The 17368-nt window shown below is 46.4% G+C and overlaps 1 protein-coding gene across 5 annotated transcripts in view; it reads left to right on the forward strand.

Moving 5' to 3' along the window:
- The window catches only part of HDX (highly divergent homeobox), a 98121-nt gene that overhangs the window by 7735 nt on the left and 73018 nt on the right, over positions 1–17368 (forward strand). Inside the window, exon 1 of one of the 5 annotated variants that reach the window (XM_068249261.1) lies at positions 1097–1180. The exons of the other annotated variants lie outside the window; for them this stretch is intronic. The gene's annotated coding sequence lies outside the window, so the exon portion shown is untranslated. Of the gene's footprint in view, positions 1–1096; positions 1181–17368 lie in introns of those variants that run through there. 5 annotated transcript variants of the gene reach the window in all.

Genomic DNA, 17368 nt, shown 5'->3' on the forward strand with positions numbered 1-17368 from the left:
GGGCAGTCAGTGACATGACTATGTACTCTGTAATGTGCTGCAGAAGATGTCAGTGCTATATAAATACATAATAATAATATGGTAGGGCATAAGACTATGACTATGGTAGGATTAGATGGTGAGCTCCTCTGAGGGCAGTCAGTGACATGAGTACGTACTCCGTAAAGTGCTGCAGAAGATGTCAGTGCTATATAAATACATAATAATAATATGGTAGGGCATAAGACTATGACTATGGTAGGATTAGATGGTGAGCTCCTCTGAGGGCAGTCAGTGACATTACTACGTACTCCGTAAAGTGCTGCAGAAGATGTCAGTGCTGTATAAATACATAATAATAATAATATGGTAGGACATTAGACAATGACTATGGTAGGGTTAGATTGTGAGCTCCTCTGAGGACAGTCAGTGACATGACTATGTACTCTGTAATGTGCTGCAGGAGGTGTGAGTGCTATATAAATACATAATCATAATATGGTAGGACATTAGACTGTGACTATGGTAGGATTAGATGGTGAGCTCCTCTGAGGACAGTCAGCGACATGACTATGTACTCTGTAATGTGCTGCAGGAGATGTCAGTGCTATATAAATACATAATCATAATATGGTAGGACATTACACTATGACTATGGTAGGATTAGATTGTGAGCTCCTTTGAGGACAGTCAGTGAAGGACTGTGTACTCAGTAAAGTGCTACAGAAGAAGCAGGCACTATCTATACACTAAATAATAATATTGAACCAATATATAAACAGTGACTGGTCTGCTCAATACTCTAAATGTGCAGAGACTAGAGAACAGAGCCTGGTCACTGTACTTGAGCTGTTAGTCTGGGCTGTGATCTCCCAGTATACAGAGTATATAGCAGATCTCTGCAGTCATATGACACAGTATGTATATATGATGTATATGACAGATCTGGGTCCCCCATTCATCACATTGTGGATTTGGGGGGTCCTCGGCTCCGGCTGTCCTCTGATCTCCCCTCCCCCTCCCTCCAGGCCCCCCTCCCCCCGGGAATGTCAGGCCCCCGATGATCTCGCCCTGCGATTGGCCGCTGTCTGCGGTGACGTCACGATCATGATGAGAATTGATGATCGGACGAGCTGATTTCATTGTCTGGAGCGGAGCGCAGAGCAGCCGGCGGGGCCCGTGATTCCGGTGCCGGGGGGAGGTAGGAGCGGGCCGGGGGAGGGCGGGGGGTGGCCTGGGGGCCGTGCGGTGGGGGAGGGGGGTGATGGGAGGGGAGGAGGGGGCGGGGCTGTGCAGTGTATGGGGGGCGCACGGGGTGGGGGAGGGCGGCCTCCGCTCCGGGGTGAGGAATGGGGAGTTTGGGGGTGAACGGGGATCCGGCTTTCTAGGGGTTAATTTGAGAACTCGAGGGGGGAGGGGGAGGCTCCGGGCATGCGCGGCAAGCCTGACGTCACGTGACGAGCCCAATACTGATACATTGTATCTCCTGCCCGAGCACGTGACTACCCTATACATCCGCCTGTCTGAGGCCCCGCCCCCTCCCGCACTTTGCCCGCTCCGTCACGTGGTGTCACATCTGGCTACCCCAGTCACGTGTCCTGCTGTCACTTCTTTCTGTACATTCTGCTCTCTGTCAGTCTCCACATTACAGCACATCTATAGACTAAGCTCCATTATATTCCATATTATATATATATATTATTTACAGGCAGCCCATCACTGGTATGCGGCATCTCCCCCAAAACTGCCCCAATCCTCACTGGGACCCCCAAAAGATCCTTTGATAATGTCACACTGGGGATTATTTCTTGGTCTGATGCTGTGTACACGTGATACGTTCTTGCCGCTTAATAGATGAATCCGATACATAATTCCCGACATGTCCGATATTCCTTACGATCGATTCTGGCCTCGATTTCGCATAGAAGTGAATGGAAAAAGATAAGAAAAACATGCGGATAAGAGAATTGAGCGGAAAAAAACGATTGGGTGGAAAATCGAGCGGTAATACGTATCGTGTGTACCCAGCATAAAGGCCCTTTTCCACTAGCTGCGATCCACTTATCCACGGTAAACGGATCGCAGCTGTTTTGTCAATCGCAATGGGCACCGCGATAACATGTAAATCGCGGTGCTCATTTTCCAGTTGTGCGTGTCGTTTTTTCCTGAAATCACAATCATTGGGCTGTGCGATTCTCGCTGGGATCGCTGTCCATTCCTGGCGGCTTACTACACAATCGTGGGGGAAATTGTGGGTTGCGCAATCGATTGTGGTTGTGATTGCGCGTCCCAGTGGAAAAGCTGTTTTTCTGCAATTTGCGTTTCTCCCATTTTCAGCTGCTGCAATTGAGCAGCATTTTGCTCCGATTCCCTTGGGTATATTTTATTTCTTATTTAATTGCGTTGCAGTCGCCTGGAAAATATTTTGAATTGCAGAAAGATCCCACATGACCCACCACTATGTAATTTTTCTGGATTATGCTTTGTATAGGAGGCCAATCGTGCAGAAAAAGGATCAGGCGCAAGGATTGCGATCAGGAAAAATCATGTTGCAAACGCTCCGTACTAATAGAAATGTCCCTGCGCAGTTCTTGGTAGTACGTGGCGTTTAGCAATCAGAATGTTATTGCAAAACGCTGCTAGTGGAAGATAGCCCTAAAGCCTTGAAGCTAGTTGGGGGATTCTAGCGGATGTACATCGGTCTCCTCCCCCCCACAGCGTAGGCGAGTGATCTGCCTTGAGGACAATCTCAGTCGAACGCAGACAAGGGAATCTTCTATCCTGCTCTGCCACACCAACAACCCTCCTCTCCCCTCCATAGAGACTCAAGCTAGTGATGTGTCTTTACAGCTGTCACCTGAGGGATCTCATCCCAATCACTGCTGATTATGTGCGAGACTTAAAGGATACCCGAAGTGACATGATGAGATAGACATGGGTATGTACAGTGCCTAGCACACAAATAACTCTGTTGTGTTCCTTTTTTTCTTTCTCTGTCTGAAAGAGTTAAATATCAGGTATGTAAGTGGCTGACTCTGTCCTGACTCAGACAGGAAGTGACTAAAGTGGGACCCTCACTGATAAGAATTTCCCCTTTTTTATCTCTTTCTTGCTCTCAGAAGCCATTTTCTGCTAGGAAAGTGTTTTATAGTTTGAATTTCTTATCAGTGAGGGTCACACTGTAGTAACTTCCTGTCTGAGTCAGGATTGAGTCAGCCACTTACATACCTGATATTTAACTCTTTCAGGCAGAGAAAGTAAAAAAGGAGCACAGCATAGTTATTTGTGTGCCAGGCACTGTACATACACATGTCTATCTCATCATGTCACATGTCACTTCGGGTATCCTTTAGGCTCCCTGCACACGGCAAATCCGATGTGCAATTCCGATTCCGATTTGCAATTCTAATTTTCCCTGAATGCAATCAACAGAAAAACGGAGGAAAAAACAGAGTATGCAGTAACGATTAAAAATCGTAATTGGAATCACATGTAAACAATTAAAAATCGGAATTGGAATCGCATGCAGTGTTCAGGGAGCCTTAAAGAGACTCAGAGATGATATAAGGTACGGCTCTGATACCTACCTGGGCCTTCCTTCCGCCCTATAAACACATCTAAGTCCCACGCCGTCCTCCGTCTGCCGTCCAGCCGTGGTGAGCCCCAGTAACAGGCTCAGTGATGTCAGTCTGGGACTACAGCACATGCCTGGGAGGTCTGCGCATGCGCAGTAGATCCTTTCTGGCATCGACTGAGCCTAATAACTGAGTTGGCTCATAAGTCGGTATCTTTTCCTGGAAGCGCCTGCGAATGGACACATTCATAGGGATAACAGTGGTGCCTGGATGAGTGAATCTGTGAATGCATTCGTGTGAACATTTGCATGCGAGCGTGCAAAGGGTTACTGATTTTTGCTATTTTTCCGGCCACACCCCTTTTAGCACCTCCCTTTCCTTAAATTACTTATTTAAATGTCCTAACTAGAGGCGATGTGGCTGGATATATGAGTTTTTTCTTGTTATGGACCCCTGTGGCTAGGGTTTTAATCTAGTGCACTCCCTCCTTCACATGTTTGTGTTTTTTTGTCAGCATGCACAGCTTATGCTGGTGTATGCGCATGGTGCGCATGGATACATTACGTTAGCTCCCTTGTGCGATTGGTAAGATGCACTGTCTGTCCCAGGAGAGGACATCAGGATGTGTGCTCCTAATCCCTAGATAGGTTTGATGCAATGAATGTTTGCATGTCTGCACTATGCATGTTACAGGGCCAGAGTTAGGACACCTACGTTTACCTGGGTACTTCTGCGCAGTGTAGGTGACTATGCAAGAGAATGCATTCTTCTGTGAACTAAAACCCCGGCTTTTAACTTAGCTGTAGGGATAACAGTGGTGCCTGGATGAGTGAATCTTAGAATGCATTTGTTTGAACATTTGCATGCAAGCGTGCAAAGGGTTAATAGATTTTTGCTATTTTTCTGGCCACACCCCCTTTAGCACCTCCCTTTCCTTAAATTACTTATTTAAATGTCCTAACTAGAGGCAATGTGCCTGGATATATGGTTTTTTTTCTTGTGAATGGACGCAAGCGATTCTGAACTGGTCATGCGCGAGTTGCGAACCTCACGTGCACCATAAAGGGAAGCTTCTGCACAAGAACAGAGGCGTGGCTAGGCTTATCAGCACCCGAGGATAAAGACCGTTATTGCGCCCCCTCTGGACTAATTGGGCATGGCCATGCCTCAGAATATGGGTGTGGTCAAGGGTGGAGCCAAATGTACAAATGCTGTTTAGCTAGCCAGATGCGCCCCCCTTCCACTCCCCCCCCCCCATTTAGATAGCCAAACGTGCCCCCCTTTAAATAGCTAGATGTGCCTCCCTTCCCCACGTTTAGATAGCCAGATGTGCCCCCGTTCTGCTGCTGTTAACACTTCTGCACTCCTCTGCAGAGGGCGGGAGGAAAGCCGGGGCACTTCGGGCAGCCAGCGAGCTGTCTCTCACTCACTTGGGGGTGCGGTAGCCATGCTCTGTGCCCCTTTACAGCGCTGCACCCAGGGACATGTGTTCCCCCCCCCCCCCCCCATGGCTACGCCTCTGCACACGAATGATAGAAGATGTACTGTACATGGGAGCTTTCTTTCAGCGCACAAGTGGTCATGCATGCCCAGTTCAGAATCACTTGTCCATTGCTCATTGAGAAGGGATTGGGGGAGGGGACCCTGAGGACAAAGGGCAGCATGAGGATGTTTACTTGTAAGAGCTCTGGCTCACCAATCCAAACAGCAACACTGAAGCGACCTGAAAAAGAAAAAAAAACTTAAAGGACAACTGAAGTGAGAAGAATATGGAGGCTGCCATATTTATTTCCTGTTAAACAAAACCAGTTGCCTGGCAGCCCTGCTGATCTATTTGGCAGCAGAAGTGTTTGAATCACATCAAGAAACAAGCATGCAGCTAGTCTTGTCAGATCTGACACTAATGTCAGAAACACTTGATCTGCTGCATGCTTGTTCAGGGGCTATGGCTAGAAGTATTAGGGGCAGAGGATCAGCAGGGCTGCCAGGCAACTGGTATTGTAACTTTTTTTACGGCATTTTTGCACGCACTCACTGCAGTGAGACAGAGCGAGTGGTGTGAGAGTTGAATGTTTGTATAGAGTGGGGAAGGTGCTATAAGTTTTCTTGTGGCCTAGGATCAATTATCATTGTTTTATGAATTTGGATCATTAAAGATATTTATCTTTTAAGCGCTGTGGACATTTTCATAACTATTTAACATTGAGGTTTTTGGGGATCGCCTGGTCCAATCAGCTGCTGAATTAAACCAATTGGCGCAAGCTGCAACTCACAGTTTATGGTATTGTAACTAGTGAAACCCATGCTAACCTAGAAATAAAAAAACAGATATATAAGTAGATAAATACTAGTTCTACTTACATAATGGATGTATTGTACTGTCCACGTTATGATTCCTGTGAATTTTATAAAGGAAAAGCAGAGAATCCTATTCTAGACAGTTTCCATTTTTGTTACCTTTGAATGAAGCTAATCCTGACATCATTTCCTCCCTCACTCTTTTTTTCTCCTCTTGCTAACAGGGATGTGGAGAACGGTTCACCGGGCGAACACCTCTGGGGGGGGTTACTACTTCCGGGTCGCTCTGACCCGGAGTAGTACACCTGCGCTGCCCGGTGGAGCGCGTCCTAGATCGCGCTCCTGTTGCCGGGCACTCTCTGCACATGAGCGTGACGTCGCGAACCGTTCGCCACATCTCTACTTGCTAATTGTGTATTCGTTACCCACCCTCCTCCCAGAGTCTTCAGACACTCCCACTGAGGTCTATACTAGGAACCGCACGGTCTTATGTCATTAGAAGGAGGGGAAAACAAAGGGAAGAGGAGGAATATATCATAGATAAAAAGACCCCCCAGCATGCAACTGTTTGGCAATGGCAATTAAAGGGCCAGTGCTCCTAAGGTATGTAATATCTCCAAACCATAACAGCAGAAAAAAGTTTTGAATGCAGGATTAGCATTTTTATCACTTAATACACTCAGACCAGTTGCTGTTGAAATTTGATTTTTATGGTGACAATCCCTCTTTAAAAGGAAATAAATATGGCAGCCTCCATATTCCTCTCACTTCAGGTGTCCTTTAAATGCTCACCTGGCCCTGGGTGTCATCGAGCCTTCCCCGTCTCCTCATTCCCCAGCTGTCCTCCATTCAAAATTGGCACCTCGCATCCTTCAGTGCTTCCAAAGACAGGTGCATCTGTACTGCCCGAGTATGAATTCCAGCATGTGGACTACAGATCCACTGGCATAACAATAGCCCTTGCAAGCCGTGCCGTCGCAGGGGGGTGGGGGCTTCGGTTGCACTCCCTCCCATGCGCTCGCTCCCACGAGTCCCACCTCCCAAACACCTCTCTTCCCCACCCCCTCCATCTCTCAGACACCGCTTGTACCCCCCACCCCCAATCGTGCAGAGCTAAGGCAGCTGCAACGGAGCATATACTTTTCCTATTTTCCTACTTTCAACGTGGTGGTAGGTCCTCTTCACAATTTCGAGTAGCCTATTAGCTTGCTGCTTCCTATCACATGACTTGCAGTGTCAGGAGAGATAATAAGCTGCATGTTGTGGCTACACAGAGTAGTGAAGAGGACCTGTCCCGCCGGTGCAGGGGTGGGAAGAGACATAACCGACCTATAGGTTGAATCATTTCACCAGGGCTCAGGGGTAGAATGAGGAGACAGAGGACTGGGAAGGCTCTATGGGGTCTGGAGTCTCCATACCTCTACATACAGTGGGTTGAAAAAGTATTCGGCCCCCTTGAAGTTTTCCACATTTTGTCACATTACTGCCACACACATGAATCAATTTTATTGGAATTCCACATGAAAGACCAACACGAATTGGTGTACATGTGAGAAGTGGAACGAAAATCATACATCATTCCAAACATTTTTTACAAATCAATAACTGCAAAGTGGGGTGTGCGTAATTATTCGGCCCCCTGCCCTGAGTCATTACTTTGTAGAACCACCTTTTGCTGCAATTACAGCTGCCAGTCTTTTAGAGTATGTCTCTACCAGCTTTGCACATCTAGAGACTGAAATCCTTGCCCATTCTTCTTTGCAAAACAGCTCCAGCTCAGTCAGATTAGATGGACAGCGTTTGTGAACAGCAGTTTTCAGATCTTGCCACAGATTTTCGATTGGACTTAGATCTGGACTTTGACTGGGCCATTCTAACTTTGACTGGGCCATTCTAACACATAGATATGTTTTGTTTTAAACCATTCCATTGTTGCCCTGGCTTTATGTTTACAACAACAACAACAACAAATAACATTTGTAAAGCGCTTTTCTCCCGTGGGACTCAAAGCGCATAAGCATGGCTCCGACCATCGTGGTACAGAGGAAGAATTTTATAAATCTGGAAATGCCAGGCTAAACAGGTGGCTTTTCAGTCTGGATTTGAATAGCTCCAGGGATGGTGCTGTCTTTACTGGGTGTGGTAGGGAGTTCCAAAGAGTAGGGGCAGCATGACAGAAGGCTCTGTCTCCAGATTTTTTGAGGTGCACTCTGGGAGTGACCAACTTTATAGAACTTGCTGATCTGAGGTTGTGAGAGGTGTGGTGCAGCTTCAGCAAGTCCTTCATGTATCCAGGGCCCAGATTGTGCAGGGATTTGAATGTCAGCAGTCCAATCTTGAAGAGTATTCTCCATTCTACTGGTAGCCAGTGCAGTGAGCGAAGGATCGGTGTAATATGACAGTGGCGAGGCTGGTTTGTTAGCAATCTGGCAGCAGCATTCTGCACTAATTGCAGGCGACGCAGGTCTTTTTTGGGGAGGCCAGCATAAAGGGCATTGCAGTAGTCCAGCCGTGATGTGATGAAGGCGTGGACTAGGGTTTGAAGATCCTCTGGGGGAATCAGATGTTTAATCTTTGCAATGTTCTTCAGATGAAAGAAGGAAGATTTAACTACAGATGAAATTTGGTTTCTGAAACTCAATTCCCCATCGATTAGTACGCCAAGGCTGCGCACAAGGTTGGAGCTGTTTATGTCTGAATTCCCAATCCTGATTGGTGTTGCTTTAGGATAGAGCTGTTTTGATGGCGAGCACTGGCTTTGGACAAACAGGACCTCAGTTTTGTCAGCATTCAGTTTCAACCAGTTATCATTCATCCATGCCTGAAGCTCAGCTAAGCAAGAGTTTATTTTTGGGGTAGGGTCTGTTCCACCAGGTTTGAAGGACAGGTATAGCTGTGTGTCATCAGCGTAGCAGTGGTACGTCAGGCCATGTCGTTGGATAAGTGTACCGAGTGGCAACATGTAGATTGCAAACAGCAGAGGGGATAGGATTGATCCTTGTGGCACTCCGAATTGTAGAGGTGCAGGTTTGGACATTATAGGTCCTAGGGATACTCTCTGTGTTCTGTCAGTCAGGAATGATCTGAACCACTGGAGGACTGATCCACTGATGCCACAGTACTCCTGCAATCTGTTAAGCAGGATTTCATGGTCAACTGTATCAAAAGCCGCTGAGAGATCCAACAGGATTAGGATGGAGCATTCCCCTCTGTCCCTTGCCATGAGCAGATCATTGCAGACTTGGATGAGGGCTGTTTCACAGCTGTGGTGTTTCTTAAAGCCAGATTGTAGAGGGTCCAGGATGTTGTTTACTGACAGCCTGGTTTCAAGTTGCAGATAGACAGCCTTTTCAATAACTTTACCTAAGATGGGGAGGTTGGAGACAGGTCTGTAGCTGCTCATAGCATCTGGATCCATGGAAGGTTTTTTAAGAAGGGGCTTGATGATTCCTTCTTTTAGAGAGGTAGGAAATCTCCCTGCTTGCAGGGAGCAATTTACTATTTTGTGAAATGCTGGGACAAGCAGGTCAGGGCATTTCAGCATATGTTTAGTTGGTCCAGGGTCCAGGTCGCAGGTTGTCTGGCGGAGACGACAAGCTGGCCATACACTGGCCCGATTTGCCGCCATTTCGACAGCAGATTCGATCACTGGGATCGAATCTGCTGCCAATCGTTCGCGCTACACGCCGAATTTCGATCCATTTCGTCCGATCCCGTCTATCGCTCCGTGCGAAAAATAACCATCGATCGCCCGCGGGTAGGGAGGGCGTCGCTAGCGGCGTTCGAGTACCCGACGACCGACGCAATAGAGCCGCATACATTACCTGCTCCGCCGGCACGACTACCCCCGGTCACCGCTGCTCAGTGTCCGCGCTGGTCTCCGGCATGCTTCAGTTCCTCCTGCCCGGCAGGAAGTTTAAACAGTAGAGGGCTCTCTACTGTTTAAACTTCCTGCCGGGCAGGAAGAAGTAAAGCATACTGGACCTGGAGACCAGAGCGGAGACGGAGCAGCGGAGACCTGGGGACTGGAGTCGCGCCGGTGTTCCAACTAACTAGCATACATTGACAAAACAGCATACATTTAAAGTGATATACCCCTTGTTAGTAGAATCAGTGTCCCCTTGCCCGCTTGCTTCGCTCGGACAACTTTTTATTCTAACTCTATGTCCACTTGGATAGTGGAGATTGCACATCAGCACCCAGGCAGCTAACTGGGGTTGCAATGGTTAATGCTGCTGATGGGCATTATGGGGTTAATGTATGACCTGCATGACTTTGCACATGCTCAGTAGCATTTGTATGCTATTCTGTCGGGCATGCTAAAATGTTGGAACACCGGCGGAGCAGGTAATGTATGCGGGCGGGGGGAGCGGCGGCAGCACCACCACCACCACCACCACCACAACAGATTGTGAACGGTTTCAGGCTGAAATCGGTTCACAATCTGTTTGCAGTAAAGGCAGCCATACGAACCCTCTCTGATCAGATTCGATCAGAGAGGGATCTATCTGTTGGTCGAATCTGATGGCAAATCGACCAGTGTATGGCTACCTTTAGGGTCATTGTCCTGCTGGAAGGTGAACCTCCGCCCAATCTCTAGTCTTTTGCAGTATCCAAGAGGTCTTCTTCCAAGTTTGCCCTGTATTTGGCTCCATCCATCTTCCCATCAACTCTGACCAGCTTCCCTGTCCCTGCTGAAGAGATGCACCCCCCGAGCATGATGCTGCCACCACCATATTTGACAGTGGGGATGGTGTGTTCAGAGTGATGTGCAGTGTTAGTTTTCCTCCACACATAGCGTTTTGCATTTTGGCCAAAAAGTTCCATTTTGGTTTTATCTGACCAGAGCACCTTCTTCCACATGGTTGCTGTGTCCCCCACATGGCTTGTGGCAAACTGCAAACGGGACTTCTTATGCTTTCTGTTAACAATGCCTTTCCTCTTGCCACTCTTCCATAAAGGCCAACTTTGTACAGTGCATGACTAATAGTTGTCCTATGGACAGAGTCTCCCACCTGAGCTGTAGATCTCTGCAGCTCGTCCAGAGTCACCATGGGCCTCTTGACTGCATTTCTGATCAGCGTTCTCCTTGTTCGGCCTGTGAGTTTAGGTGGACGGCCTTGTCTTGGTAGGTTCACAGTTGTGCCATACTCCTTCCATTTCTGAATGATCGCTTGAACAGTGCCCCGTGCGATGTTCAAGGCTTTGGAAATCTTTTTGTAGCCTAAGCCTGCTTTAAATTTCTCAATAACTTGATCTCTGACCTGTCTTGTGTGTTCTTTAGACGTCACGGTGTTGTTGCTCCCAAGATTCTCTAATGGTCCATACTCACGGGCAACCAAAACTGCATGTCGCTAGCACACGGGAGCGTGTGCGCGACAGTTCGGCGACAGCTCGTCGCCACGTCTCTCCGCATACACACTGCAGAAGAGGGACTAGTGGCGCGATTGAAGCTGTCGCCGACGTTCCTCCTCCCCGCCGGAAACTCAGTGCACCGGCTATGGGGTTGCTGTCGCTAGTCCGCATACACACGCGGACTAGCGAGAGTTGCGGCGAAGTTGCGGCGGCAACTGTCGCTAGGCGATTGACCGGTTCAATCGCCTGGCGCCAGTGGCGACGGGCGACAGTTCAGGGTGCGCGCCCGTGTTGTGCCTCATACTCACGGGCGACCTGTCGCTGCAACACGCGCGCGCCGCGCGTTGCGGCGACAATTGTAGCCCGTGAGTATAGGCCATTAGACAACCTCTGAGGCCGTCACAGAGCAGCTGTATTTGTACTGACATTAGATTACACACAGGTGCACTCTATTTAGTCATTAGCACTCATCAGGCAATGTCTATGGGCAACTGACTGCACTCAGATCAAAGGGGGCCGAATAATTACGCACACCCCACTTTGCAGTTATTGATTTGTAAAACATGTTTGGAATCATGTATGAATTTCCGTTCCACTTCTCACATGTACACCACTTTGTATTGGTCTTTCATGTGGAATTCCAATAACATTGATGCATGTTTGCAGCAGTAATATGACAAAATGTGGAAAACTTCAAGGGGGCCGAATACTTTTGCAAACCACTGTATATACAGCTTGAAACTGGACCAATCAGAACAACTTCCCGACAATCTGTATTGGTCTGATTTCAAGCTGCATATAATTTACATAAAATTATATATAACTGACAGAATATATCTGTGCTATATAAATACATAATAATATGGTAGGACATTAGACTATGACTATGGTAGGATTAGAGTGTGAGCTCCTCTGAGGACAGTCAGTGACATGACTATGTACTCTGTAAAGTACTGCAGAAGATTTCAGTGCTATATAAATACATAATAATAATATGGTAGGACATTAGACTATGACTATGGTAGGATTAGATTGTGACCTCCTCTGAGGACAGTCACTGATATGACTATGTACTCTGTAATGTGCTGCAGGAGATGTCAGTGCTATATAAATACATAATAATAATATGGTAGGACATTAGACTATGTATGTGGTAGGATTAGAGTGTGAGCTCCTCTGAGGACAGTCTGTGACATGACTATGTACTCTGTAATGTGCTGCAGAAGATGTCAGTGCTATATAAATACATAATAATAATATGGTAGGACATTAGACTATGACTATGGTAGGATTAGATTGTGAGCTCCTCTGAGGACAGTCAGTGACATGACTATGTACTCTGTGATGTGCTGCAGAAGATGTCAGTGCTATATAAATACATAATAATAATATGGGAGGACATTAGACTATGACTATGGTAAGATTAGATTGTGAGCTCCTCTGAGGACAGTTAGTGACATGACTATGTACTCTGTACAGTGCTGCAGAAGATGTCAGTGCTATATAATGCAGCAGCATAATAATAAACACTGTTCTAGTTTGTTTAATCAGGCCCATTGTATTTGCAGGAACATTTGTTAGCAGATTATAAGCAAGGGAAACAGGTATTATAATAATAATCATAAGTAATCAGATACAGTTTTTTTATGCTGCTTCCTGGGTTCCCTGTTCCCTTACCAGCAGGGACATTATGTGACATGGCTGGTGAGCAGTATTGAGTAGTGCCCCATGCGATGTGCTGTTTCCAGGGAACGCACTGATCATGTGACCTTGCTTCCATGCCAGGGGGCACATGGTGACAATGGGGCCTGCAGAGCGTTCCTGCATGGATGGCTGCGTCCTGTGAGGCCCCAGTGATGGGGGCAGGGGGAGGGTACCGCAGCCGTCCTGTGCCCGGCCTGATCTCTGCAGCACTGGCCTCGTCACACACATCATTACATCAGAACATACTATTAATGGCTCATTAGCAGTGATGAGGAGAGATGGGCATTTTGGTTCTCACGCAAACATTTTGTGTGTGTGTGTATATGTGACAATTTGCTTATTCTCGCAATGAGAATACATTGCATTGTTGCAGAGATGAGATCTTTTTTTTTTCTTTTTTATAAAACTTGCTAAAGTAAATAGACTATGAAAAAAGCTACACCTCCCCCCTCCCCCCCCCCCCCCCAAAAAAAAATAAAATAAAATTACATACATCCAGTTTTTATTGGCCAACAATTGGGCAATTGTACCACCTCCATGTAGTATGAGAGCTTAGCTACACAACTTGTTCATAGTATTCAAAATCTGTTGGTCCTCTTGCTACATGGAGGTTGTATAATTGCCCATTCATTGGCCAAATATAATTGGATGTGTGTATGAACCTTAAGGGTGGCCATACATTACTCGATATTGTGGACCGTCAACCTTTCGATTCGATAATTTTATTAAATCAGAAGAGAATCGCTGATGCATTATGGCCACCCGATCGATCTTTTATTTAATTTCCAGTTGAAATCAGTCAAATGAAAACATGAGCAATTCTGGAAGACATGGTATGGATGGTTTGAATTTAAAGAGAATCTGTATTGTTAAAATCGCACAAAAGTAAACATACCAGTGCGTTAGGGGACATCTCCTATTACCCTCTGTCACAATTTTGCCGCTCCTCGCCGCATTAAAAGTAGTTAAAAACAGTTTTAAAAAGTTTGTTTGTAAACAAACAAAAGGCCACCAAAACAGGAAGTAGGTTGATGTACAGTATGTCCAAACATAGAAAATACATCCATACACAAGCAGGCTGTATACACCCTTCCTTTTGAATTTCAAGAGATCATTTGTGTGTTTCTTTCCCCCTGCAGCTCACTGAAGAGTTACAAGCTGATTGTTTGTTTCTTCTTATAGACAGCTCTGCCCGGTTGTCTGTAATTCTGCAGTATGTGACTCATCAGTATGTGTACAGAGGATTTATCCAGCTTGTAAATGATAAGAGAGCAGAGAAAAGTTGGCTAATGTAAATAACACACACACACAGGGGAGTGTGCATAGAGGGGGCATGCATAGCAGATCACACTGAAGAGTTGGCAGCCTTCCAGGCACAGGACGACAAGTCCGACAGGGGAAAGATAAGCTGTTTTAATACAGAGATGGTGATAGTATAAAGTGCTGCAGTAAGCCAGGGCACATTATAATAGGTTTAGGAACCTGTAGGATGGTAGAAAACACAATGACATTTTTGTTACAGAGTCCCTTTAAGGAATCTGATCACTACCGCTCCCTCATGTCCGCCTAGTCACACAGCCTGCTGAGGGAACTCTGACCGAACCTCTGACGTTCTGGAGACAGCGTTGAAGCTGTGGCGCTGTCCTCGGGACCCTACCACCTCTACCGGTCTTCTTTTCTCTTTACCCCTTTCTTCTCCTCTCTAACTATTTTTTCTCTTTATTTTTACTTTTTATTTTCTTCTTATGTCTGTCTATGTCAGACTAAACCTTTTTCTAGGGTTTGTCCATATGTGGCAGCCATATATGGGTGAGTCTGAGAATCCTTCACTAATTGATATTAAAGAGAAACTCCAACCTAGAATTGAACTTTATCCCAATCAGTAGCTGATACCCACTTTTACATGAGAAATATAATGATTTTCACAAACAGACCATCAGGGGGCGCTGTATGACTGATTTTGTGCTGAAACCCCTCCCACAAGAAGCTCTGAGTACCACGGTACTCTGGGCAAACTGCCACAATGTAACAATATTCACAGACAGGAATTAGCTGTTTACAGCTGTCTCTAACAGCCAAAACAGCTAGGAGCAGCTACATAACCTGCCCACAGTAAAAATGTCACCATGTAATAAATGTCAGAATGTAAATCGGAGAGAGGAAAGTTTTTACAATGAGCAAACACTGACTAAATCATTTATACATAATTATGGTAAAAAATGAAGCACTTTTTTTACTACATTATTTTCACTGGAGTTCCTCTTTAAACTAGTTATGGTATACATAGAAAGACTCCGTTTTTCAGGTTTTTGCACTCTCTATGTGGACTATCTACTCAGGGTCGGCTACTGGTGGATGTTCCCTTTGGGCCCAGAGCTGATCCCTTAGAAGTTTCTATATATAGTGGAGAGTCTTAACCTTTATACTGGTTGAACTCGATGGACGTATGTCTTTTTTCAACCAAAATAACTATGTAACTATGTAACCTCTCCAAAAGGACCTTTGCAGTCATTTGCACTATATTTGATGTTCTATCTCTTTTGAAGGAACCACGCTGGTTTGTGGTTCATCTTACTACTGTTTATCGAATGTTATAGAATGTGTTTTGGTCTCAATACCATGTACTGTATCACTGTTCTCTATGGCTTGCACTATCTATGGCGGGCTTTATGTTGTTAGTCTTGTTGTCTTTTTGTACTACTTATAAAACTTTCAAAATAAAAGAATCATTAAAAAAAGAAATCGGTGAAATGAGAATGCCGGTACACTATCAGTCGCAAGGGCTCGATAAGGTAATGGCGTTCGATATTGCGGTAATCGACGGACCTCAAGACGCTGTGTCACAAAGTGTATAAATGTGTCGGACCTCCTCCCAACCAAACCCTCCCCCCCCCCCCTCCATGTCCGTGTGCAGTGGGAAAGTCCACCTCTCTGCTGGCACGGGTCCTCCTCCCTCCCCAACACCCCCCCCCCCTTCATGTCCGTGTGCATTGGGAAAGTCCGCCTCTCTGCTGGCACGGGTCCTCCTCCCTCCCCAACACCTCCCTCTTCAACACCTCCCTCCCCCCCTCCATGTCCGTGTGCAGTGGGAAAGTCCGCCTCTCTGCTGGCACGGGTCCTCCTACCTCCCCAACCCCTCTCCCCCCCCCTTCATGTCCATGTGCAGTGGGAAAGTCCACAGCTCTGCTGGCACGGGTCCTCCTCCCTCCCCAACTCCTCTCCCCCCCCTCCATGTCCGTGTGCAATGGGAAAGTCCACCTCTCTGCTGGCACGGGTCATTTCCTCTTCCCGTGTCCAGCGTCACCACGAGTGACATTACTACACATGCCAAGTTACGTGGTACAGGCACTCGTGGTAACGCCGGCCACCAGAGGAGAAAATCGGTGTACAGTGTGTGGGCAGGCAATAGAGAGGGATCGATCTAATGGTCTATCTGGCCATGTATTGGGTGATGTATGGCCACTTTAACGATATCTGCTGCAATCTCTTTAACTAAGAATAGTCAATGAGATACAAAATAATCTGATACAGGATTATGCAAATTTGTGCATCTTGAAAATGGACCAATCAAATTCCACCTTGGGTGGGATTTGATTGGTCCATTTTTAAACTGCATAAAGAATGTTTTTGGCTGGAGCCCTGTCACAGGAGCCCTAGTGGTCAGACCGCGAAATGCCTTCCAAACGGTGCCAGCGCACGGATCGTGCGAACTCTGGTCGCAGTCAATGCGTAGGAACCGTTGGGAATTGGCCGCAGACAAACCAGAAGGGAGCCTGTGAGGTACGGTAATTACAACTTTACACACTATTTCAGGATATAACTGCCACCACCTCTGTTATCTGAGACAGGGGAACTCACTAACTGGTTATTTCTCGACCTGCAAATAAAAACGGGTAAACACACTCTATTCTGTCTAGATCTCAACAATAGTAGCGTCTCTTCAGAAGTCTGGTTCAGTTGTGCGGCTGATAAGCAGGGTAGCGGAATAGTGAATGACTTTGATGAAGTGTTTTATTCACAGCAATATAAATAATTAATATATACAGACAATTATTAAAATCAACAATTATTAAAACAGTAATAGCCAGTATGAAATAAAAAAGGAGAAAATACTTAGGGTTTGTGGAAATATGTCCGTTCTGGGAAAACTTGTAGAGTTCCTCTTGTTCAGTTCAGCAAAGTTTAAAATCCAAGCAACATGGAAAATGTCCTTTGTTCAGTTCAGACAAGATGACCGATCAAGATGGCCGCTAGCCATGTGTCCTTTGTTTCAGCTCAGACAAGATGGCCGCCAACCACATGGTCTCCTGGCTGGCAGTGTGCTTTCATGAAGGTGGAATTTGGAGGACTGAGGGCCCATGTGCTTTTGATGAAGCTGGTTTGGGGGTGAGGCAATGCCGGCCCCCTCTGAGTTACCCACCAATGACAGTTCATTCCCTCTGAGAGATTTTAGGGCT

Source organism: Hyperolius riggenbachi, chromosome 8, assembly GCF_040937935.1.
Source record: "Hyperolius riggenbachi isolate aHypRig1 chromosome 8, aHypRig1.pri, whole genome shotgun sequence".
Classification (NCBI taxonomy): Eukaryota; Metazoa; Chordata; class Amphibia; order Anura; family Hyperoliidae; genus Hyperolius; species Hyperolius riggenbachi.